Here is a 25,515-nt window from a genome sequence, read left to right on the forward strand (position 1 = left end):
ACCACGTACATACACATACTACTATCCTCACTCTATACAAGTTTACCCCGTACATACACATACTACTATCCTCACTCTATATCAGTTTACCCCGTACATACACATACTACTATCCTCACTCTATATAAGTTTATTACGTACATACACATACTACTATCCTCACTCTATATAAGTTTACCACGTACATACACATACTACTATCCTCACTCTATATAAGTTTACCACGTACATACACATACTACTATCCTCACTCTATATAAGTTTACCACGTACATACACATACTACTATCCTCACTCTATACAAGTTTACCCCGTACATACACATACTACTGTCCTCACTCATATACTCACCCTCTACCTACATACACTCACCAGTATTTTCTTCTATTAAAATTAACAAAAATGTTACCAGATATTCTTTAATCGTGTATGAAAAAAAACAATCGCATCCTCCGTATTAATGGATAAGTGTTTAAAATACGAAAATTTCTTACTGGGTTTTTGTCTTTTTTTAAGATTAGGCTTAGGTTTGAAATAGCAACAAAAATAAAAAGTAATACAAGTGTGAAACGTTTGAGAACCACAAAGATCCACAGTCATAATCTCACAATATATGCTTGTTCTTAAGCTATTCTGTTAAATGAATAAAACAATTATGATATATTCAGTATATGAGTATGAGGGAAAAATTGAAAACAATATCTGAAGTACCATAAATACAGCAGCAAAAACCATAGTTCAATGGACTACTTTCTAGAAAATACAGTGGATGCGGATGAATTCACAATGACGTTGAGCTACATCAGTAAAATACGCAAGAATATAATATTTTTTATAACTGCTTTAGTTACATTATTTGTTTTTTGTTTATTTACTTGGTATGCAGTTTAAGCATAAACACGTGGTACGACAAGTTGTTAGGGTTGCCTCGAAATCAGTTTTTACGTGAAACTATAAAACCACCAGATGTCGTTAGGCGCACAAAAGTTCTAGGTAAGGTTACCCTCGTGTGTATTAACTTCGAAACTAAACACAGATTATAAAATACAGTTAACAATTGAACACGGAATCAGTAGCTACTAACAATATACATACATCAGTGTGTCAGTGTAAACTCAATCATTACAGATGTACCAACACATAATTCTCTTTCGGTATATTTACAAAAAAACTTAAGAGAAAGGTGCACACTATGGTTATAATTAGAATAAGTCAGACTCGTGCCATACACTACACATATATATATATAAAACCAGAAATATATAATCACATAAGGTTGGCCCGGCATGGCCAAATGGTTAAGGCACTCGACTCATAATCCAAGGGTCACGGGTTCGAACCCCTATCACACCAAACATACTCGCCCTTTCAGCAGTGGAAGCGTTATAATGTGACGGTCAGTCCCACTATTTGTTAGCAAAAGAGTAGCTCAAGAATTGGCGGTGGGTGATGATGATTAGCTGCCTTCCCTCTTGTCTTACACTGCTAAATTAGGGACGGCTAGCGCAGATAGCCCTCGTGTAGCTTTGAGCGAAATTCAAAAAAACAAACACATAATGTTTGTTTCATTGTGAATATTGACATGGTACAACTAGAATGATGACATCACAATTCTATAAAAAACTTAGTATGACGTAACGGGAATCTTTTTTTTTAAAGATGTTTTTTTAACGAACATTTGAGCTCACTCACGTGTAGCTACGGTTATCGTGCGATCCCAGACATGGCAACATTCCAGATAAAACCATTTGACATTTTCAATTCCAGTTCAACCTGTTTTTCGACTCTCGCCACCATCTCTGTGACGTTACAGGAATATGCGCCTCAAACTGACAAAAAATTGTTCCCAACTTCAACCTAGATCAACAACAATATAAATTGCGGAAGTTCACGTGCTTCTTCGTGTAGTATTTATGTAAGTTTTATATAAGTCACTGTAATTTCCTTGTTTCTATATTCCATCAATCCACGACATATTCGATGTGCTCGGATATGCAGATACTGATAACATTTGTTTTTTGTTTTTTTTAATTTCACGCAAAGATACACGAGGGTTATCTGCGCTAGCCGTACCTAATTTAGCAGTGTAAGACTAGAGGGAAGGCAGCTAGTCGTCACCACCCACCACCAACTCTCGGGCCACTCTTTTACCAACGAATAGTGGGATTGACCATCACATTATAACGCCCCCACGGCTGAAAGGAAGAGCATGTTTGATGTGATGGGGATTCGAACCCGTGACCCTCATATTATGGGTTGAGAGTCCTAACAACCTGGCCGTGCCGGGGCCTCATTGTTAGGCCTGAAGGCTTATAATGATTAAAATCGTGTTTTGATACCGATGGTGGGAAGAGCATAGACAGACATTCCGTTGTGTATCTGTTTAACAGCATTTTTTTTTTTTTTTTTTGGCAAACCAAATCATAAATACGAACGCGGAAGTCTTAAGTGATACAACACGAACAAAATAAGAATTGAAGAAGTTAGATAATAATCGATAGAAAATTTATATTTGGTATATTTTTATTTTTAGACTATTACAGTTGGTGTCTTGGGTACAGGTTTGTTTTATTTTAATTTCGCACAAAGCTACTTGGGGGCTACCTACGCTACTAAGTTTGTCTCTTACGTATGTGTGTTTTCTTATAGCAAAGCCACATTGAGCTAGCTGCCGAGTCCAACGACGGGAATCGAGCTCCTGATTTTAGCGTTGTAAATCCGTAGACTTACCGTTGTACCAGCGAAGGACTGTCCCAAACGTAGCAATGATGAACTAGTGTGGAAGGTAGCTAGCCAAAACAACTCACTTCCAGTTCTTGGGCTACTCTTTTATCAACGAATAGTAGGATTGAGCGTCATATTATAACGCCCCCACGGCTGAAAGGGCGAGCATGTTTGGTGTGACAGCGATTTAAATCCGCAGCTTACGAATCCAACGACCTTACCTTCAGGTCATGCCAGTCGTTGTATCGGTTTTTAAAGTAAGAAAATATTGTATTGATTATACCAGTTTTATTAACGCGTTTAAAACAAAAATAATTTCATACACTCAGAAAGAAAAGTCATTATTTGAGTCACTAATACTTTATGTTCTTATTTTGGTTAAGTTGACATGCGTGATAAAAAGACTCAAAATAACTTCCAAATTTGATATGTACGTCTAACGAAAATCTGTCTTTCTTATCAATATAACCCGGCATGGCCAGGTGGTTAATGCACTCGACTATTCGTTGGTAAGATAGTCCAAGAGTTGGTGGTAGGTATTGATGACAGCTGCCTAGCCCCCTGTCTTACACAACTAAATTAGGGACGGCTAGAGCATATAGTTTACATGTAGGTTTGCGCGAAATTCAAACCTAACAATGAGTCGTTGAGAAGACCTTAAAAGGGCCAGAGTACTGTGTGTTACTCTGGTCCTAAAGCACTACAACTACAGCATAGTAGTAGCCGACATTAAAGTTAGGGATGGAGGAAGAGGTCTTTTGCATGTGACCCTTCCGGGTATTTAAAATCCAACATACCCACAAAGAAGAAGCCAAGCGAAGCCCTTACGCTCCGAAATTGTTTCACCATTTAAAAGCACTCTTATTACATACCAGTTTTTTGGAAAGCATGCTGATATATTAATGTTCCACAAGGAAAGAAAGCCAGCCAATTAACGTAATAGCTACCGACCAATTAGTCTGACCAGCTGTTTTAGGCAAAATTTTAGAACGCATAATTAGTAATAGACTCTCTACATACTTGGAAATAATTTCTAAATTGCCTGAAGAGCAAAATAGCTTCAGAAAATTTAGACAACTAAATAACTGATCATTAATCAGACTAACTGAAGTGATAATAAATAACTTTAACAAAAAACAATGCACTGTTGTCTGCTTTCTTAACATTGAGAAAGCATTCGACACTGTATGACACAATGGTCTTAGGTTCCGAATGAATGAAATGGGACTACCGCGTGGAATTATTCGCTTGGTATCTAACTTTTTGGAAAACAGAAAACGTAGAATAAAAGTAGAGGGGGCCTCTTCTGAGTACTTTACTCCAAAAGCTGGCGTCCCTCGGAAGGGGAGGTAACCCTATACTCTTTATCACGTATGTAAACAGTTTGCCTCTAAAGGATGCTAATCATGGATTCTCCTCACAGTTCGCTGATGATGTAGCAGTCTGGAAAAGTGCTCCAACACCAGCAATAGCAGCCACGAACATACAAACACAATTAAACAGAATAAGTGAATACTGCCAAAAATATATAATAAAAATAAATACAGCAAAAACACAACTAGTCGTCTTTACCAAGCTGACAAAGCGCAAAAAACTACAGCGTGAAGTATACATGAATGGAACACTACTTCAGACTGCCACATCGGCAAAATTTCTATGTCTAACCTATGACTCAAAATAACCATGGATTAACCATGTAAACGAAATTAAAGTCTGACGAAGAACCAACTACGCTAGTGGTCTAACTGGCAAGAACAGTGAAGCATTAACAGACAACATACTGAAAATTTACAAAACATATATTAGACCAGTAACAGATTATGCAGCTCCAGCGAGGATAACTGTAAATGACAAAATAATTAAAACCAAGCTACAAACAATCCAAAACACACAGAGTTCCAAGAACTATATCATCTAATTACATACACAAATATTCAAACATACCAACCATACCAGATAGACTCCTAATAATACAATAACGTATTTCGATAAAAAAAATTGGATGAAAAATGAATTATTGTGTGAAGTAGACTGGTACCGCATACATGATGAAGACAGTCCTAAACATCTCTCCCCAATCAACATATATTTTAAACACAATATATATATATATATAAGGGAGAAAAAAAATCACCATCAAATTAGACCTCCTGCTGAAAGGGCAAATAATATAAATAACTGTATGAAACTAGTACATGGACATTGCCCTGAAAAGGGTCGAAGTAAACTCAGACTTATATTGCATCACCATGTAAGAAGGAGGAAGAGGTCAAAGCGCACCTGACCCTCCAGAGTACATATGATTACCCAAACCCCGAGAGAAAGAGATCGAAGACCTCACGTTTGTGAGATCAGTAGCATATTTTCTTTAAAAAACAAACATAAGCACTGGGGACCCAAAAACACTATTAAAATCAGATATAATCAATCCCAATAAATTAACAGATACCGCTGAAACAAGTTCTGCTCTATCCCTTACGTTTTTATAAGTCAGTTGTTTTTATAATAATTAACTACAAGGCGAAATGTACGTTGAACAATTAATCTTACAATAATATGTTTAGCAGCTGATGTCACAATAATACGGTGAACAACTGACTTTATAACAATATGCTGATGTGAAAGATCGAACCTGAAGAGAATAACAGAGCCCCTTAACGAGACTATTAAACCCTTAAAGGTTTAAAGTATAAGCCTATTCATTGTTTTAAAACATAACTGTACATTATGCTCCTAAACGCATTCCGACTTTTAAATATAACAGGAAATTTTTTCGATTAAACTTTTAAATTTAATAAAACTGTTTATATTAAGCTTTCAAGCACATATTAACCCTTAACTTTCAAATACAACTGAGTTAAGCTCTCAAGTGTATTCTAACCCCTCACATTATAATATAACTACGTCTGCTAAGCTTTCAGGTGTACAAAATCATCCTGATTTTCAAATATGGCAGTGGCTACTAAGTTCTCAGGTATATACTAGCCCCCTTACTTTCAAATATGGCAGTGGCTATTAAGCTCTCAGGTATACACCATCCTCCTTACTTTTCAATATCCCTGTATGATTGTGTGTTAATTTTATCATACCTCAGTTTATCATAAAACCTGCCAGGTAAGTGCTTTACAAACTGGGCTAAAACGTTAGCGCTTTGCTGGTTAACTACTTTTTAACAACCCAAGCCACTACAGCTCTATCTATTAAGCTCCAACTGTACACTAATCCTCGATTATTAACTCTTAAACAATGGGTGTGTTGTGGGTAGCAGCATTAACTACTGGTAATGACCGCCGTTCAAGAGTTGAATAAAACAGCGAGCCTATCAAGCGTATAGGTTGACTAAACAGCGATTTTCCAGTATGCGTCACGGTCTAGGTGCATTTCGACATCCAATACACATAAAAATAACTGCTTTTTGTCTCCCCCTCCCCCCAGAATATTTGTAATTTTAAATTTCACGAGTGCAAGAGAATTTATATAAGGATTCTTCGGTTTACCGTTGTTATAAGTAATGTTGTTAGGCTTAAACGTAAATATAAGAAAATTTATATAAGGGTTCTTCGCTTTACCTCTGTTATAAGTAATGTTGTTAGGCTTAAACGTAAATATAAGAGAATTTATTTTCTTCGCTTCACCTCTGTTATAAGTAATGTTGTTAGGCTTCAACGTAAATGTTATCTTTATGGTATTTTAGGTTAATGTATAAAGCATGTCGGAAGTTCTGAGAAAGAAAGGTGTGGATATACAGGTGGCGAGCACCGTCACAGAGTGAACTAACGGAAGTTACACACTCATTTCATGTGTCATCGTATTTGTCGTAATGCGCTCTCTATCAGGAAAAAAAAAAAAAAAAAACTGTAGTAAAACTAGTTAACGATCAGGAATTTAACAAGGTCAAACCAGCACGTGAAAATCCACCAAACGGAAGCTTCGAACAAACAGCGGAATATCGTTATATAGAGGTCATTGATTTACTTCATAAATAATTATATATAATAATTCTATTAATTTTAAAACTTTTATTTTTTATTTGTAGTAGAATATAACAATTCCAGAACAACGTTTCTTCACTCACTATTGAATCAATTGGTTTTAGAGCCTTTCTTTTTTCACTCATCCATATCTTTATAGAATATTATTTACTAAGAATTTAATTTAACCTTTTAAAACTTTTTTAAAAAAAACTCATAATTGAAAATATTAATTTTTAGACCTTTTTTCACTCGCAATCGATTTTAGGTTTTATTTATAGCTAATCACGAAACTACACGGCTACACGATCGGCTATCAGTGCTGTGCCCACCACGGATATGGAAGTTCGGATTTTAATGTTGAGCCGTAGACTTTCCGCTGTGCCATTAAGAGTGCCCGGCGTCGCCAGGTAGTTAAGGCACTTGACTCGTAATCTGAGGGTCGCGGGCTCGAATCCCCGTCACACCAAACATGATCGTTCTTTCAGGCGTAGGGGCGTTATAACTTTATGGTCAATCCCACTATTCGTTGGTAAAAGAGTAGCCCAAGAGTTGGCGGTGGGTGGTGATGACTAGCTGCTTTCCCTCTACTCTTGCTAAGTTAGGATCTAAAGAGTTAGGGTCTAAGTTAGAGAGTCTAAAGCTGCTCTGGAGAAAGTTTCATGGTAACAGGAGTGTGTTTTTCTTATAGCAAAGTCACATCGGGCTATCTGCTGAGCCCACCGAGGGGGATTCGAACCCTTGATTTTGGCGTTGTAAATCTGTTGACATACCGCTGCACTAGCGGAGGGGCTTTTCGTTAAGGAGAAACAAATCGTTTTACAGTATACATAGAATTCAATCAATATTATTTTATTATTATTTCAATAAACGTGAATATTATCTTACCTGTACAGCACTGTTAAGAAAGCAGTTGTTCTGACCAGGCATGTTGAGAAGTCCTTTAGTATAAGTGATGGACATAGAATTACGGGGCGTCATCATGTATCGAAGGCGATTCTCCATCCCTTTTATAGGGTTCGGAGATAAAGAGGGGTTGGTAGGAGAGTTCAAGACCGGAGCCATCGCAAATTGTGGTCCTGTTGTCATGCAGTCCACATGTTTGTCGATATAACTGAAACTGTTCGAGTGGAATTATTACGAAACTTAAATTATATAATTAATTTTATTATTATAAACCGTAACAGATCGTCATATTTAAAAGAAATTTGAATCTTTAGTCATCTATTAATAACTTAGGTTTATTTTAAAGTTTCCAAATCAACGTGTTACAAACGAGAAAATGTTTTGTACTACCTCTATTCTGAAGTCCGCAGATGAAAAACACATTTACACAAGTGTTAGAACTTCTGAATTATTGTTTGTGATTCCTTATTTTCAAATGTATTGGCCTAACTCTTTACATAAAGACTAAAGTCGACTATAAGTCACAACTGAGAGAAATAACAGAAAGGCCTTTTCTGGTATTCTGGTCTCTTCAGACGCAAAAAAAAAAAAAAAAAAGTTCTTCCTTTTCAAAGATGAGACCAATTATAGCAGAATGGTGAAAATAAATGTGCTCTTAAGTGTCTACAAAACTGACTTTGATGAAATCTGTAAAGTTGAGGGAATCTTTGACAGTAAAGTCAAATATTTCTTTGATGACAACCCAATTTACTAAGAATGACTTTACTGTCAAAGATTTCTTTGATGACAAGAACTTTGTGCTCATATGTGTGCTAATTTTGAGCTAAGAGACTAATGAGGAGGTAGCTAATCAGCAGTAGCCATTGACAACTCTTGGACAATTCTCATCTGGGCGAAGGATGGGACTGAAGGTCATTTCAATGTCACACTCATGGCTCTAAAGTGTAGAGCACTCTTCTGTGAGTATGTTGCTTTTTAAGTAAGCAGGACACAAACCACAATCCAGGCTCACCACCCACTAGGCCATGCACAATCTTTCTCAGGATTTAAAAAGAAAACAGTGTAAGGCAAGTGAGTTCCGAGTATTAAAAGAAACAACATTGAAACGAATGTTGTGGCTACTTCTAGCTGAAAACACAAATATGAACAATCTTACACACCACTGTTGGCTGTGCACGCAGACAAAGCTCAACATTCACATTTGAAAAGCCAGTAGAACAGGTATGAATAACGTAGGTGATACGTTTTATTTTGTGAGGAGAATATTCTACACTAAATTGTTAGAACTTACTCATACTATAAATCACATTTCAAAATGCGACGTAACTTAAGTATAAGTAAGCACGAAGCTACACGTTGGGCTATGCGGTTTCTAACGTTGTAAGTCTACACTGATACTGTTGTGACACCAAAAGGGGCGCGACGTAACGTAAAGCCCGGCATCGCCAGGTGGGTTAAGGCGTTCGACTCGTAATCCGAAGGTCGCAGGTTCGAATCCCCGTCCCACCAAACATGCTCGCCCTATCAGCCGTGTGTGCGTTATAATGTGATGGTCAATCCCACTATTCACTGGTAAAAGAGTAGCCCAAGAGTTGGCATTAGTTAGTGGTGATGACAAGCTGGTTTCCATCTAGTCTTACACTGCTAAATTCGGGACGGCTAGCGCAGATAGCCCTCGTGTAGCTTCGCGCGAAATTTAAAAACAAACAAACTTAAAGAATAAAAATGTAAGTTTACTGTATGTTATTATTGAATGGCTCTTAGCATGACTGAAATGTTCAATAATTTACTTTATGAGATGGGTGGTGTAAGAAACAAAGAATGAACCCAACTAACCTTTTAAAAAGTCCATGAAATAATTTAAATTGACAAATTAAGTTAATCATTACCATCACTGGGGACGGGTACTTTTGCTTGTTTAGTACTCAGAATATTAAAATTAATAGTGAATAGAGCCATTCATTGATATTGAAATGCTCGTTAATATCAAATTTGAGAAGATTATTTAATACAAGAAGTTAACAGTGGTTAAGTAATTAATTATTGTTAGGTATTGGCACAAACATTCAGTTGTCTCACGTGAGTAACTCGTGAGTTATTAGATCATTCAATAGCGTAACGCGATACACAGGTGAAAAAAATAACGAACAGTTAACACTGTTACGCAAGTAAATGAATGGTTTTTGAAACAAACAGTTAAAAGTGTGGCACATCCATGAATATCTATTAAAAGGACAGTATAAGAGACGTGATTTTCGGGTATTAAAACATTACAGTAGTGGTAAGTTGATGTTACAGCAATTAACACTGTATCTCACATGTTACTTGCGACACTAAACACAGACAACAGCGGAACATAAATGAATTATGTTGATACTCATGATTTGTATGAAAACAGTGTACACTGACAGCATTATATTAAGCTATTTAACAACTTTATGGAGAAATATCATTCGTCGCACAGAATGTACTATAATAGACGGAGAAAAATTCCAAAGCCTAATAAGTACTCATGTAATATCTGTGACGTTCCCCTAGTGAGTAAATGGTAAGTCTCCGAACTTGTACGCTAAACTCCTAGGTTCGATTCCTTGCAATTGACAGAGCGCACACGGCTTATTGCGTTAAAACATATAATCTTTGTAAAAAAAAAAAAAAAACGTTATTATGCCTTAAATTTAATGAATTGTTTCATAAGATTAACTATGAATTGGATATTTAGTACAAATTCAACACTCGATACAATGAATGGTGATATAACGTAAGGATATTCATGTTACTTAGTACAATTAAAAGGTTCGTAATGATCTAATTCTTAAAATAAGATGAAGTGCCACAGTCCGTTGATACTTTATGGTCCTTTACAAATAGGTGTCTGGTCATTAGGGCTCTCAACTCGCAATCTGAGGGCCGCAGGTCCGATTCCCCGTCACCAAATATGCTCACCCTTTCAGCTGCTGTGTGGGGGTGTTATAATGTTCAGCCACTCTCACTATTCGTTAGTAAACGTGTAGTCCAACAGTAGGCGGTGGGTAGTATTGACTACCTGCCTCCCTCCACCCCTCACGGCTAAATTAGAGCTGATAGCCCTCATGTAACTTTATACGAAACTCAACAAAACAAACTAAACTCAACAAATTACAGATTATTAACCGATGTTATGTGTAATGTATAACCACCAGCGTCAAGAAACATCAGAACTTCGACTGCAGTGTTTTCTTACGAAAATCACTAGAATAGGGTTGGAGCATTTGTTAAATTTGTATTTGATTAAATGTTTATGTCTAGGAACGTTTTAACACACAGTATTCGAGGTTGTCTTTTGGTAGTTGCAGTTTTATTTAAGAAAAAAAAAGTGTAACTTTTTTGCTTTTATTTGTAACCAACGCCAGCAAAACAATAAAATATTTTAAGATGAAATAGGTGCGGCCATTTATTCCTGGTATCGTTGTTGTTGACGTATTTGAAATTTGGGACTGATTACCCTAGATATTCAGAAATTAAGCATTTCCTTTCGCACCGCTCGTGATGTAGGGTGTATAATGCAGTTTATTGTAAAAAAAAAAAACCAACTAATACTAGATTTAGAGGCTTCGTTGTGTTTTAAAACACATTTTTTTTAAACTACTTAGAAATGAAACTGCTTGTGAATCTATAACTATTTGTTTGCAAGGCTCCTGGTAACATACGATTTTGTTTGCGTGTTAGTTGCACAATGAGCTATTTGTGCTCTGCCAACCACAGGTATTGAACCCAGGTTTCTAGTATTTTAAGTCCCACACATACCACTGTGACATCCACATATTAAAACAATCATCAAACATACCTTAATTACTTGCAATAAATCCCACTAAATATTGCGAAACTTTCCTACGTTTTTGGCAATAGCAATGAGTAATTTGAGCCAGTTATTTGCACACGTAGTTGGTGTTATGACATACGAAAATATAAAAGCATTCAATTCAAAACAGTATACTGACCTCTACCGTAAGATAGAAGTATTGTGACAAGTCGGTTATTTGAGGTTTAATTATCTACAGTACATTTACATTTACACAACGTGAATAAAATTTTATTGTTTTCGCCCTTACCTGTACCAAGGCAACTGTGCTCTCTTACCACGTGATCAATTCCGCCACTGTCTAACGCTACTCGAATATTAGGGCCAGGTGCGCTGAGAAAACCCATAAAACGCTTTCCGAATACGTGGCACTTTTTTTGTTACGACTAACTAGAAAACAGCACTAGAATACACACGAATCAAAACATTTTTTGTGGAGTAGATTCCTAAAACCTTTTTTCATTAACTTTCAACAATTAGGTTAACTTCATAATCTCTAAAATAATTTTTCAACTTTCAATGTGCAAACCGTATTAATTCCCGCCACAGCTGACAGCGTCCATAGCAAAGATCTCTCTGCTGACTGTTGCGCCCTCTAGCGTGACGCCACAAGAAATTTCACAGATACCTGTTGATTGGGCCCGTAGCGGTTCACGGTCAAACGATATGAGTGAGAAACGACCCAATCACAAACGACAAAGAGGCAGTACGCTGTTTAGCGTGATAAACAAATACAGTCAGAAATCTGTGGCTTCGGGCGGCATGTAAATGTATGACATTTACGCCCTGTTTCTCTCAAGAACATGGGTTAAAAAATAGTGAATTCGAAGCCACTCTTCAGTGTAATGTTTCAAAATCCACACGCCAGTTCTAACGGCACGTGACTTGTGTACGCATGTCACAGAAACATAAACTTCACACACACACACAGAGTACATATGACGTTTTCGTCTCACTTTGATACCTGCACGAAAACGTCCGTTCAGAAACAGTTTGGTTATCACAAACTTGTGCAGAAATATTTTATCGTTGTTTGTTTTTTTTAGCTATAAACCTGAAACTGTTACTTTTATGTATTTAAAAAATAAACTATTTTTAGGCTCTGTGTGTTGATTATTGCTTTTTATCATGAAAAATGTCACTACGATAAGACACACCTGATTCCACACCTTGTTTGCTACGAGTTATAATGTCACATAATAAAAAAAAAATGTTTGATATGCTATTAAATGTTAATACGCGATAATTTACTGTTTGCTTTCAGATAGTAAAAATGTTTATCAGACCAACTAGTGGCAATAAATGTTTGCTTTCATTTATGGATTTCTCCCCTGTGTGTACCAGAAGGCTACCCGTAACCTATAGTCCTCAATGTTTCCTCTTCACCCCTAAAAAACAAAACAAAAAACATACTTACTTTACAATGCTTGAAAAGTGCCTTTTATGTTAACAAGCCCTTGGTCTTTCAATGTTTTCTGCATATTTACTGCTAGCTAAAAATTGCAGTTGCAATAAACAACATTTGCTGTTAATTGAGCGACTGTGGCAACAATCAATGCTACTTAATAGGCGAAATAAACGTGAATAGAGTTTATATAGTTTCCAGTACGACTGGACGTATAAGACGTTTACAGTGCAAAAAAGAAACCACCGAAACACTGAACCTTGTAAGAAACGTGCGGCCTGGCATGACCAGGTGGGTTAAGGCGTTCAACTCGTAATCTGAGGTTCACGGGTTCGAATCCCAGTCGCACCAAACATACTCTCCCCCTTTTAGCCGTGGGGGGCGTTATAATGTAACTGTCAATCCCACTATTCGTTAGTTAAAGAGTAGCCCAAGAGTTGACGGTGGGTGGTGATGACTGGCTGCCTTCTCTCTAGTCTTACACTGGTAAATTAGGGACGGCTAGCGCAGATAGCGTTCGTGTAGCTTTGCGCGAAATTCAAAACAAACCAAGAACTGTACCCTGGTGGGTCAAATGACGGATATCCCGTTGTGTAGGCTTGCACTAAGAAAACAACTCTCAAGTTCAAAAAACATTTGCTCAAAAATCTCCTATCACAACCAGTCGAGAACTGCACGCTGTATCAGTTCTCATAAGTTAGACTGTTTTTACTGAAGATTTCCAGTAAAAACACTCTAACAGGTTCATTAGACCAAATTATGAAACAGTCGTATCATAAACGAGATGAAATGTTTTGCTATTTAAAGACAAAACTACAAAATTGGTTACCTGCACTGTGCCCGCTGTAAGGTTACCTGCACTGTGCTCACTGCAAGGTGGTTGAACCCTGAATGTTAGCATTATATGCTCTCAAGTTCACTGCTGATCCACTAGAGGGAGAATTGAAACTGAAACCACGGACCCTCGAATCCATAGTTTGGTAAGCAATTGATAAGGCCACGCCGCGCCCTTAAGAAGAAATAGTTTCGGCGAAGTAGGAAAATAAACGGAACATAACAAGAAACACCGTGTATCCTAAAAAATAAAGCTGTAGAAAATTAAAAAAATTGAATTCACAAGGTTCCGAAGACTATTACAGTATAAGAATAATATATTTTTTGAATTAGCAATTCCCTGCAACTTGAAGAAATATAGGCATTACTTATCATAACAAACCATCCGTTTTTCTCAAAACTAAGGTAACTGGAAAATATCCTTTGTTGAAGACCATTATTGGTGAATGAAAATTGGAGAAAAATTAGAGTTATGGTTTACACAGTGAGCGACACTGTTCCAAGGAGTGACACCTATGATATATGTTAGCAAACTATAATACACAGGGTGTCCGCAAATGAAAACCCACAAAATGAAGTTGAATAACTTTATTGTTATTTGAGATAACAACATAAATTTAAATATTCGATATTAGGATCAAATTATGCACAAAACGTCCATATTTTTGTCGAGCTGTGTAGCCAACAGGTTTGCCCACGTAAATCTGTATATATATATATATATTGTAATGGTCAATGTTTTTGTAGACAATTTATATCGTAACAGTCACGTAAAGACAATGGGAAGGACAACAAGAAGGCTCATTTCAAACTTTATAAGTGACTCTCTCGTTTCACGCATCAGAAGCGTGAATTGCTTCGAGTATTTCTGAACAATACAGAAGGAGAATAATTAGCTAGCTTGTACACTCCGGACTGGAACAACGACGTGGTGCAGACGACCTGTAAGTTGGCTTCTCCGGAGAGCAGGTAAGGAGACCCACAAACTTAATAGTAGGACCGAACCATTACTGGGAAGTGATGCGAGAAATCACAGAGTTCTCAAGGGCACCCTGAGTGCAGGGAGATAGCAAGGTTGATCACTAGCGTCCTTCTTACCGTTTCTTAGCTGCACGTTTTAAAACCCGTGGTTTTGCGCAGAGTCGAGTCTTGTCGAAGCCTTGAAGAAAAACTGGTTCGGCTGGAGTTGGTAGGCCTCTTGACCTCAGCTTTAGAAGTAGGGCCAGGTCAGCATGCAAGTCAGTACAAAAGTAGATTGTTCCAAACACTGGATATTATCTACCAGACGCAGATCTCGCCTGTTTTACTTTGTTGTAGTTTTGGTATGTTGGTTTGTTTTTTTCCACTAGCTTCTTGTGTGTGAGAGACAGTTGGGTAAGAAGAGAGGCGGTGCCTTATTAAGTACAATGATGAGCCGGAAACCCGAGTCTGCAGATAAAAATGTATTAAATCCCAACTCCTTTAGAATCGAACTCTCCACGTGTACAGTCAACATAACAGTCGTCCCAGGTCGTGTAAAAGTAACTTCTGTTTAAATATAAGTTACTAGATAGTGTAAATATTATAATCAACTTGAGACTAGAATTATATTCCATTGTTGAAAACCGTTAATATGATCCATACACCCTATTTACAGCCACCAATAATAAATAACTAAAATACAAGTCGTCAACGTATCTCGGGAGGGCTGGGGTATTCACACTTCCTGGGAAGATCGAAAGGTTGTTTTCTGCTTTATTAAGAAAAGTGTTGTTACCCATACCAGCCGTTTCTGCTTCAAGCGGGCTTCTCGTCATCGCGACAAGTTGTCGATGTTCCATGTTTTTAAAATTGATTTTTGTATTTAAAACTCCCCTTCCCATTGGCCCAGCTGTATTTTTTGTATTTAAAACTTCCCTTACCATTGGCGTGCGACTCGTAATCTGTATTTCTTCGCGCCAAACTGCTATTCAGCTCGTTACAATGTTACGGTCAATCCGGCATGGCCAAGCGTGTAATGGCGTGCGACTCGTAATCCGAGGGTCGCGGGTTCGCATCCCGGTCGCGCCAAACATGCTCGCCCTTTCAGCCGTGGGGGCGTTATAATGTTATGGTCAATCCCACTATTCGTTGGTAAAAGAGTAGCCCAAGAGTTGGCGGTGGGTGGTGATGACTAGCTGCCTTCCCTCTAGTCTTACACTGCTAAATTAGGGACGGCTAGCACAGATAGCCCTCGAGTAGCTTTGTGCGAAATTCCAAAAACAAACAGACCCAGCTTTGTGTCACGAGGAAAAAGAAGAAAGGGGAAGGCCGTTCAGCGCTAAGCTTGAAGGCTTAATGCGATTTCTGCATTGAACAAATTTCACGTCGCTCGTATTATAGTAATTTCGTACAATAGTGTTTTATGCAAATTTGTCGTTCCACAAATTAAATGGTTTAAAAAACAACAACGAAACGATATGGAACCAAGTTAATATTGTCGTTATAATGATCAACCATACTGGACTGAAAATTGGGATTTAAATCCGGTTAAACATCGTAGTAACTTTTAAAGATTATGCAGTTTAAACATATGTCCAACTTGGCAATGCCTGATTGAGCTATATTATTGTTATTTTTTAAAATTATTTGGAGTGTATTAAATGCATTTACGTGGATTTGTTTGTTTGTTTGTTTGAAGTTGAGCACAAAACTACATAATGGGCTATCTGTGTTCTGTCCACCACAGGTATAGAAACCCTGTTTCTAGCATTGTAAGTCCGCAGACATGTTGCTGTGCCACTGGGGGGGCGCAATAACGTGGAATTGGAGCCACGAGCTGATAAAAATTATAGAGGTCGCAACATCTTACACACAATCGTGTATCGTAGATATACGATGTGCATCGTACCTAAGCAGTTGATACGACAAATATAAGAATCCCTCAAGCCTCGCAATGAACTTAAAGAAATAAAATATAAAAAAGGTCGATTTAATTATTCAAGTAAAATAAGATACTCACCCTAAAACGAAAACAAACGAGGGACACATTAACTCCAGACAAATTCAAGCTTTAACCCTTAGCGCTCGTGCGTAAGGACGCCATGTTTTTACAAATTCAACGGGAGTTACAGTTGAGAGATGTGAATGTTAGTTTTAATAAGGGTTCGTAAACCTTGAGCTATTTCTAGGTACAACACAGTTTATATTGATAAGTATAAAGACAATCGATTCGGCACTTTTTAGAATTATCTTATTTACAAGTTGATACTGATTACTTACAAATTCGTAAACTTTAACTTGAAAGAAAATACACCAATGACCTGTTTCTCTTGAACATGCGACTCCAATCTTTATTCTGACCCAGAAAAGTCGATAACTGTGATCAAAGTCTGCATATTTGATAATAGCCATTAAACCCTGCGTCCGACATACAAAATAATTCAGGTTTCTGATCCACTTTTTAGGGGAATAAATAATAAAAAAGAATATCTTTTTACAAAACAGCTGAAATAAGATTCGTTTTATCTCACAACTATAAGTTGTCACTCTATGGGACAGGAGAAATAATATAAACATGGTTGGTTTGTTCTTGAATTTCGCGCAAAGCTACATGAGATCTATCTGCGCTAGCCGCCCCTAATTTAGCAGTGTAAGACGACAGAGAAGGTAGCTAGTCATCACCACCCAATGCCAACTCTTGGGTTACTTACTCTTTTACCAACGAATAGTGGAATTGACTGTCACTTTATAACGCCCCACGGCTGAAAGGGCAAGCATATTTGGTGTGACTGAGATTCGAACCCGCGACCCTCAGATTACCAGTCGACCGTCTTAACCGCCAGGCCATGCTAAGCCTTTTAAACATGGTAATTCATTTGAAATATATATATTTTTAAAATTTTGCACAAAGAAGTTTTAATTCAGCACTATCTGTTCCTTAGTTTGAAGAGATTGTTTGACCACTCTTTACTCGAATAATGTAATTTGGTCGTCTCTTTAGAACGCACTCACGACCCACAAATGCAGAACGCGATGTTTTATGGTAACGTTTTCGTTTCTCAATTTCCCCGTCGCGCCAAACATGCTCGCCCTTCAACTGTGGAGACCTTATAATGTTACGGCCAATCCCACTATTCGTTGGTAAAAGAGTAGCTCAAGAGTTGGCTGTGGGTGGTGATAACTAGCTGCCTTCCCTCTAGTCTTATATAGCTAAATTAGGAACGGCTAAAGCAGACAACCCTCGTGTAGCTTTGCGCGAAATTCCAAAAACAAACAAATATATGTAATTATAATTGTATATAATTCATTATTAGCTACTTGACTGCTGTATGTGCTTCACTTCGAGGGCATACTGCTTGTTGGTTTGTTTGAATTTCGCGTAAAACCACATGAGAGTTATCAGTTTGTGCTAGCCGTCCCTAATTTAGCAGTGTAAAATTAGAGGGAAGGCAGCTGAACTCTCTGGGCTACTCTTTTACGAACGAATAGTTGGATTTGCCGACACATTATAATGCCTTCACGGCTGAAAGAACGAGCATGTTTGGTGCTACGGGGATTCGAACCCTAGACCATCAATTTGCGAGTTGAATACCCTAACCACTTGGCCATGGCGGGCCGAAATACCTATGGAACCTCTATCTTGTTGATAGGAGGTTTAAAACAGTGTATCGTCGTTCGTGATTATAACAGTAGCTTTAGTAACCATTGTTTCAATGTAAATCATTCTCATATATAATGCCCGATTAAAATTTTTGAACTGGAAATTGATTAGAGTTCTTAGAAACCACTAAAGGGTAGATGGCATAGAGTAAAAAAAAAAAAAAAGCCATTAGACCTGGCACGTGAATATTCACAACACAACTTTAACAAGAAAACGATTTTGTGTCTAAAGGAACCTGAATAAGTAAACTATAGCGCCCTCTATAATACGTAAACAAACCTCGTCACATTCGTACCGTAACCTTCATCAGGGTAAAATATTCGGAACCATTAGCTAGTAAACTATGTAAAGGTATTCAGTAGCTTTTCCGTTTTGTGTGTATGCAAAAGCCGAACGTGTATTAATAATTAGTTTTCCAAGATGGAAGGTCTAAGGTTCAATTTGCGACGTAATGGGGGGATAGGGATGGGAGGGGCTTTATAATCGTGACACTTAATTCCGTTATTTGATTAAGAATATCCGTGTAGGAAGCAGATCCTGTTGACTGACAGCTATCCCTCTAGTCAACAGTTTAAAACCAAGGATGGCTATGCTTGAACCTCACGGTTTCTGACCTGGTCAAATAATCCATGAGTCGCATGAGATGTAGTTCTGGCTTAAAATAATAGACGGCAAAAAATTATATATTAATATTTAATCTTCCTAACCACTAACTAGTAAAATATGATGTAAGGATATTCGTCAAGCACTTTCTTACGTACATAGAAACTTTCATTGTCTAGAATCTCTGAAACCACCAAGTTCTGGGATATGTATACATTTTTATCAAAAAGTTTCTTATGTAGGCGTCTACCAGAACGTTATATTGAAACGGTTTAAGAACATCACCGTGGATTTACAGTCCGTGTAGCTATGTTTAGTTATGTTCTATTTGAAGTCCGTGTTTTTTTTTTTACAATAGTCCAAGAGCGTATTTTCCATTATAAAAGGCTCTGTCCTAAAGTTGTCATGATCAAAACACATAATATCTCCCTGCGTACTTTCCATAATCCATCTCGTGTACGAAAATGATTATTTTTTTAGTCTATTGTAATGTTGGTAATCACACAGAAAGCTGAGGAACTTTATTCTGTTGTTGAATAACACATCAAATACAGATATTACTTGAAGAGAACAAACGATTTAGAGATAAGAAATTGGTTTTATAAAGATCAGCGAGTTTATAATACAATAAAATGCTTTTAATCCTTTATCATGTTTCATTTTGCTTATCTAAATACTTTATTGTAATTTCTTTTAAAAATAGTTATCTACCATTTATATCTAAGGAACTTTATCAGCTTAGGCAATGGTGGTTATTAAAAAAATCTTATAACTTGTATCTGACAAAGAACGATTCACCTTCACTTGGGTTGTGGGGTTTCTTATATAGTTGTGACACAGCTGCTTATGATGTTGATTTTATGAACAGTTATGCATCAGTTTAAGTTATGCTTCATACAAAACTGCTTCCAGATTTAATCTTATAGCATTTTTTTTCTTACAATTTTTCTGGGGGGAGCATGCCCTCCAACCCCTGTACGATTATCATGCACAATATGTGTTGACTTTTGATCTCACAAATTAGAACCCACCCAACCCTTTCAAACGTTCTGCGTACAAGCATAATACTCATCTCAGAATGAGTGATTTTTCGAATAATACTTCAACAAACGAAGTTCTGTTACCCATTGCGTCACGTTTGAGTTTTCCATTTATTACATCAATGCACCGTTTATCATTGAATAAAAACTGTTCTTTACTTCAAGAGATCTATTTCGTTATGAAAAAAAAAGTAACAACTCTTCTTTTTTCTTGTACGTGATGACGTCATAGGCGGCCATGTTGTGGTGTTACTTAAAGGATAAAGACAATGAAAAATACTGTCTTTGTCTTTCAGGGCGTGTTCGTAAATGTAAGGCTGTTTCTTTACCACAACCCCCCTTTTTAATGTTAAAACGCGAGGTTATTATAAACAGAATTTCACATACACAAATAAAAAAAATCAAGGTTTGACACAATTTATTGTACTTAAAATGACTTATTTCAAATCTTCCACAGGTTGATTATCGTTTTGTATTTTATGAATATGTATCACATTATTTTTGTTTCTATTTTGAGATTAAACCAATTAACTGCAAAGTTTACAGCAGCATCATATTTAGTTCCACATCAGTGGAGATGAAAATGACAGATTAACGAACGAGATGTTAATGTGCCTGAATAATAGAGTAGACGTCATCCTTTATTCCAGTACAGTGGCTCAGAATCTCGTGGTGGTTAGTTCGGTTGACACTCACTTCGAAGGTCGAGGGTTTGAATCCTTCTCTCAGCCGTCGAGAGTTATACTGTATCGGAACTTCTACCTCCCCCTTCATACGTTCAAATAATTTATTATCAAGTGTTCTGTAGCACTGTTAAGTTCTGTGACCTAATGAACTAAAATATTTTTATTGAGGCACGTAAGGTAGGAGGACATTATAAGTGATAATTTAATCATTATTGTAGTTATCCAGATTTGGCTTTGTACCACTATTTGTTTGTTTCTTAGATTTCTCGCAAAGCTACACGAGGGATATCTGCGCAAGCCTTCCCTAATTTAGCGTTGTAAGACTAGAGCTAGTTGTCGCCTCTTCGGCTACTCTTCTTACCAAGGTTATAAAGCTCACACAGCTGAAAGAGAGAGCATATTTGGTTGGACGGGGATTCAAACCACCGACCCTTAGATTGCGAGTCGAGCAATCCTATTCAGTAAATATAGAAACCGCTATCAAACAACAAACATAACTCTGGAAAAAATAATTCAACAATAACCTGCAAAGATATGTTACCATGGTTTCTTATAAAACTGTGTTTATCTGGCCAACGATGTCATGATGTTAGAAAAACACGTAGGTTCAAGAAGTCTTCATAGGAATGAATAAAAACCCTATTTATTTTTTTTATTATTCATTTCTATTAACATCATTATCAGTTATGTTTTCTGTACAAAATATCTTGCATAATTTACTTCGTGTCAAAGTAATACACCAAGTTGAATCACAGTAAATGTTAGAATTCGATAAGTTAAAACGTAATTTATCTAAACTATATTCTAACTTAAAGTACAGATCAAACTTAATAAACTTTCAGATTGTGCGAATACTTTTCTGTTGTTGACAAGGTCGGGTAAGACAATAAGAAAATATGATACCGAACATAACCACTTATTTGACCTTGAATTTTACAAAGACAGGGGTTTTGTTTAGCGCCATCTATCAAACTGGAAAATAAATACAAATAATATAATGAAAAGTTATTAACATATTTTGTTTTGTTTGTTTATTGTTGGTTTGGATTTGTAATTTGATTAATATCAGTAAAACTGATTTCAGAATAATTTGCTGTATGTTTGAAAAAAATAACAAATCCATGTTTATTTGCTCAGGTTATGACACAACGTATTTAAATTATTAAAAGTAATTTATCTTTGGATTGTTTGTTTGTTTTTTTGAATTTCGCGCAAAGCTACTCGAGGGCTATCTGCGCTAGCCATCCCTAATTTAGCAGTGTAAGATTAGAGGGAAGGCAGCTTGTCATCACCACCCACCGCCTATTCTTGAGCTACTCTTTTGCCAACGAATAGTGGGACTGACTGTCACATTATAACGCCCCCACGGCTGAAAGGGGTTTGGTGCGACTGGGATTTGAACCCGCGATCTTTAGATTACGAGTCGAGTGCCTTAATCACCTGGCCATGCCGGGGCCCATCGGGGTGGATAACCAATGTCTAGGAAAACGTATTCAGTATAAACTTCCTCAAACAAAATGAAATGTTTTTCACCTAAAAATTTACCCAGTAAAATAGAGAGGATTTACAATGGTAAACAGAGAGGGGGAAAGTCAGTGTTTTTCACGGTTTCTTTTTCTCTCTCTCTCTTCGAGAGTCCCCAGCAGGTACGGCGGTAAGTCTACGGATTTACAATGCTAAAATCAGGGGTTCGATTCCCCTCGGTGGACTCAGCAGAAAGCCCGATGTAGCTATGCTTCAAGAAAACACACTTTCTACGAGTATCCGTGCCGAATGGTCAATGGTAGAATATAAATGAAGCAAAAATTCGCGATGAGAAGAATGAAAATATCATTCTAATTCAAACTCCTAACAAAAAAAATCTCCACTTGTGAGGTTGGAGGTCAAAGACTAAGGAGTTATAGGTCAAAGATTTGCATTATGGTTTATTTGTTTGTTTATTTCGTAATTTCGCGCAAAGCTGTGAAGGAATTTGTGTACATAGTGGATCGTAACCTTAAAGTTACAGATTAGGTTGAAATCCATTAATTAACAGCGACCAACGTTATTTTTTTAGGTTACTCGCTTTTCATCAGAACATAATATTGAAAAGATGACGCGAAAAAAACAAGTATTTGGTTTACACTGCAGGAAAGTCAATCACTAGGCCACGCTCGGCCTTACACTGAAACAGATACAAGACCATAGTAGAATTTGTTGTGTAAATATTTCAAGATTTATTCTTTAAGAAAAGTGGTGCCTAGTGTGGTCCAGTGCGCAAAGAAATGTGAATCCGAGGTTCGCACTCTTCAGTTTAGTGCTGCGGGTACGCTATAAGAGTATTGTGCCATAGTGCAGATAGCCCTCGTGTAGTTTCGCGCAAAATTCCAGACAAACCTTTACATAAGGCCCGGCATGGCCAGGTGGTTAAGGCACTTGACTCGTCATCTAAGGGTCGCGGGGTCGAATCCCCGTCACGCCAAACATGCTCGCCCTTTCAGCCGTGGGGGCGTTATAATGTAACAGTCAACCCCATTATTCGTTGATATAAGAGGGGCTCAAGAGTTGGCGGTGGATGGTGATGACTAGTTACCTTCCCTCTCTTCTTACACCGCAAAATTAGGGACAGCTAGCACAGATAGCCCTCTAGTGGCTTTGTACGAGTTCAAAACAAACAAAATCCACCCTGATGAAATATTTAACTTTTTATTATCTCTGTGTTGGTAGAATGATAATAAGACGGTATCAATAATAATTTTGCATTCCATTCAAATAGTTATCTTAACAGATTACACAATTTGTGAGATGAGTTATAAAGAATTTGTCTGATAGCCGAAACTTAAATATTTCAAGAACGTGTTCATAATAGTAGATACAAAGTTTCTGTTTATGGATGAAACGAATATAATGAGAAAGGAATTTTATCTACAGACAAACATTCGAAAATAAAACATACAACTAAAAGATGATGAAGAAGTAATAGTCACACAGTATTGCTGTATAGATATGAGTTGGATCCAGGCTGTCTTTATGTTTGCAGGCCCGGCATGGCCAGGTGGCTGAGGCATTCGACTCGTAATCTGAGAAGCGCGGGTTCCAGTCCCCGTCACACCAAACATGCTCGCCCTTTTAGGCGTAGGAGCATTATAATGTGATGGTCCCACTATTCGTTGGTAAAAGGGTAGCCCAAGAGTTGGCGGTGGAGTATGATGACTAGCTACCTTCCCTATAGTCTTACACTGCAAAATTAGGGACGGCTAACGCAGTTAGGCCTCATGTAGCTTTGCGCAAAATTCAAAAAACAAACTTTATGTTTATTTAGATAACTGATAATTATTCGAAGTATATTGTTTTTTGGTGTACAGGAAGTATTGTGTTATTGTATTAATGTTTCAATTGTCTGAACTATAAAATTTTATTAAGAATATTTTAATACATTGTTTAACTGGTCCATTCTTTATTCACGGATAGTGACAAAAAAACACAAACTACCGAAAGTTGACTTTTTTTTTCTTTTTTTGTCATATGTGATACAAAGTTGTGACCAAGTAACAATCGATGAAATGTCCAGGTGGTTAGGGCGCTTGACTCGTCATCTGAGGGTGACGGGTTCGAGTCGCCGTCACACCAAACATGCTCGTTCTTTCAGCCTTGGGGACGTTATAATGTGATGGTCAATCCCCCTATTCGCTGGTAAAAGAGTAGCCCAAAAGTTGGTGGTGGGTGGTGAGACTAGCTTCCTTTCGTCGAGTCTTACACAGCTAAATTTGGGACGGCTAACGCGGATGGTCTTCGTGTATCTTTGCGCGAAATTCAAAACAAATCAATCGATGAAAGCGACAACTAGCCTTTTACTACTATTAATAGCTTGAAAATATTTTAAATGTGTAGGTGAGTGAAGATGATAGCTTCTTTGACCTATTTATCTCTTGTGTGCATACACATTTAACACTACAAAAGGTGATCCAACTAGGAATAGTAAGGATATCTTAAAGATTTGTCTCTGCTGTACTTCTCATACTGTCAGTTCCTCATTGAATGAGTTGTATTTTCAGTCGGACAGTTTATTTTTGGTAACATGAATATTCTTAATGTCCAACACTATATAATGTTACATCGCCCCTATTCATTGATGACAAAGTTCTAGGCTCTTGTCCAAATGCTCTTTTGACTGCATGATCGGTACATTAATGTTCTTTCTGAGATTGTCCTTGATTCGTTTAACTCTACGCCTATTATTTCATTTCGCTAGATTGCTCTCACATTCGAGTAATGTTTTACGCTGTTATAGTACATTTAGACCAGGACTTCACGAATTGTTCATAGATTCTAGGAGAGGATGGTAAAGTTTAGTTTATCTACAGAGATTCGAAGAGTTGATAAAGCTGGTAAGTTGATACAGTTGTTTTTATGGTTAATGGCAATGGTTCCAATGATTGTTTATGATGCTTCTAGGTTGCTGTAACGACAATTTGTTGCTTTGATTAGGTTATTTGGTCCCTTTATGAAGATGTCTAATGTTTCTAGGACAAACAAAGTATTCTTCTTTGTCTTCAATGGCATGTTTGTACTTAACTTCACTACACTTGTTTATAAGAAATAACAGAATAACTATTTGCAACCTAACTCATCTCATGAGGAGAAGGAACTTTTCGTATCAGTTTTGTCACTCATCTACCCAATATTTAAGTGCAGCAGGTGTTGCCATAGCAAGTGTATGTATAGTCCCTCAGTAACTATGCTTTGAACATGAAATCACACCTCCTGTTAACAAAGTATGATACTAGTATCTTCATTAAACCTAAAGAAGAGTAATCTTACACATTGAGTTACACCAACAACGAATTTCTATGCCTAAATTAAAAATTGCTATCTAAAGAAAATGAAATCGAGTCATACAGAAAC

At 37.2% G+C, this 25,515-nt stretch overlaps 1 pseudogene across 1 annotated transcript in view; it reads right to left on the bottom strand.

Annotated features, from left to right (window-relative positions):
- The window catches only part of LOC143234372 (uncharacterized), a 42,853-nt pseudogene extending 25,955 nt beyond the window's left edge, over positions 1–16,898 (bottom strand). The window contains exons 1-2 of the transcript XR_013018639.1: positions 16,662–16,898; positions 7,584–7,815 (exon numbers count right to left, since the gene is read on the bottom strand). The product of XR_013018639.1 is annotated as an uncharacterized LOC143234372 (transcript). The remainder of the gene's footprint in view (positions 1–7,583; positions 7,816–16,661) is intronic.
- Between the last annotated feature and the right edge of the window lie 8,617 nt (positions 16,899–25,515).

This window comes from Tachypleus tridentatus, chromosome 12 (assembly GCF_004210375.1).
Source record: "Tachypleus tridentatus isolate NWPU-2018 chromosome 12, ASM421037v1, whole genome shotgun sequence".
Classification (NCBI taxonomy): Eukaryota; Metazoa; Arthropoda; class Merostomata; order Xiphosura; family Limulidae; genus Tachypleus; species Tachypleus tridentatus.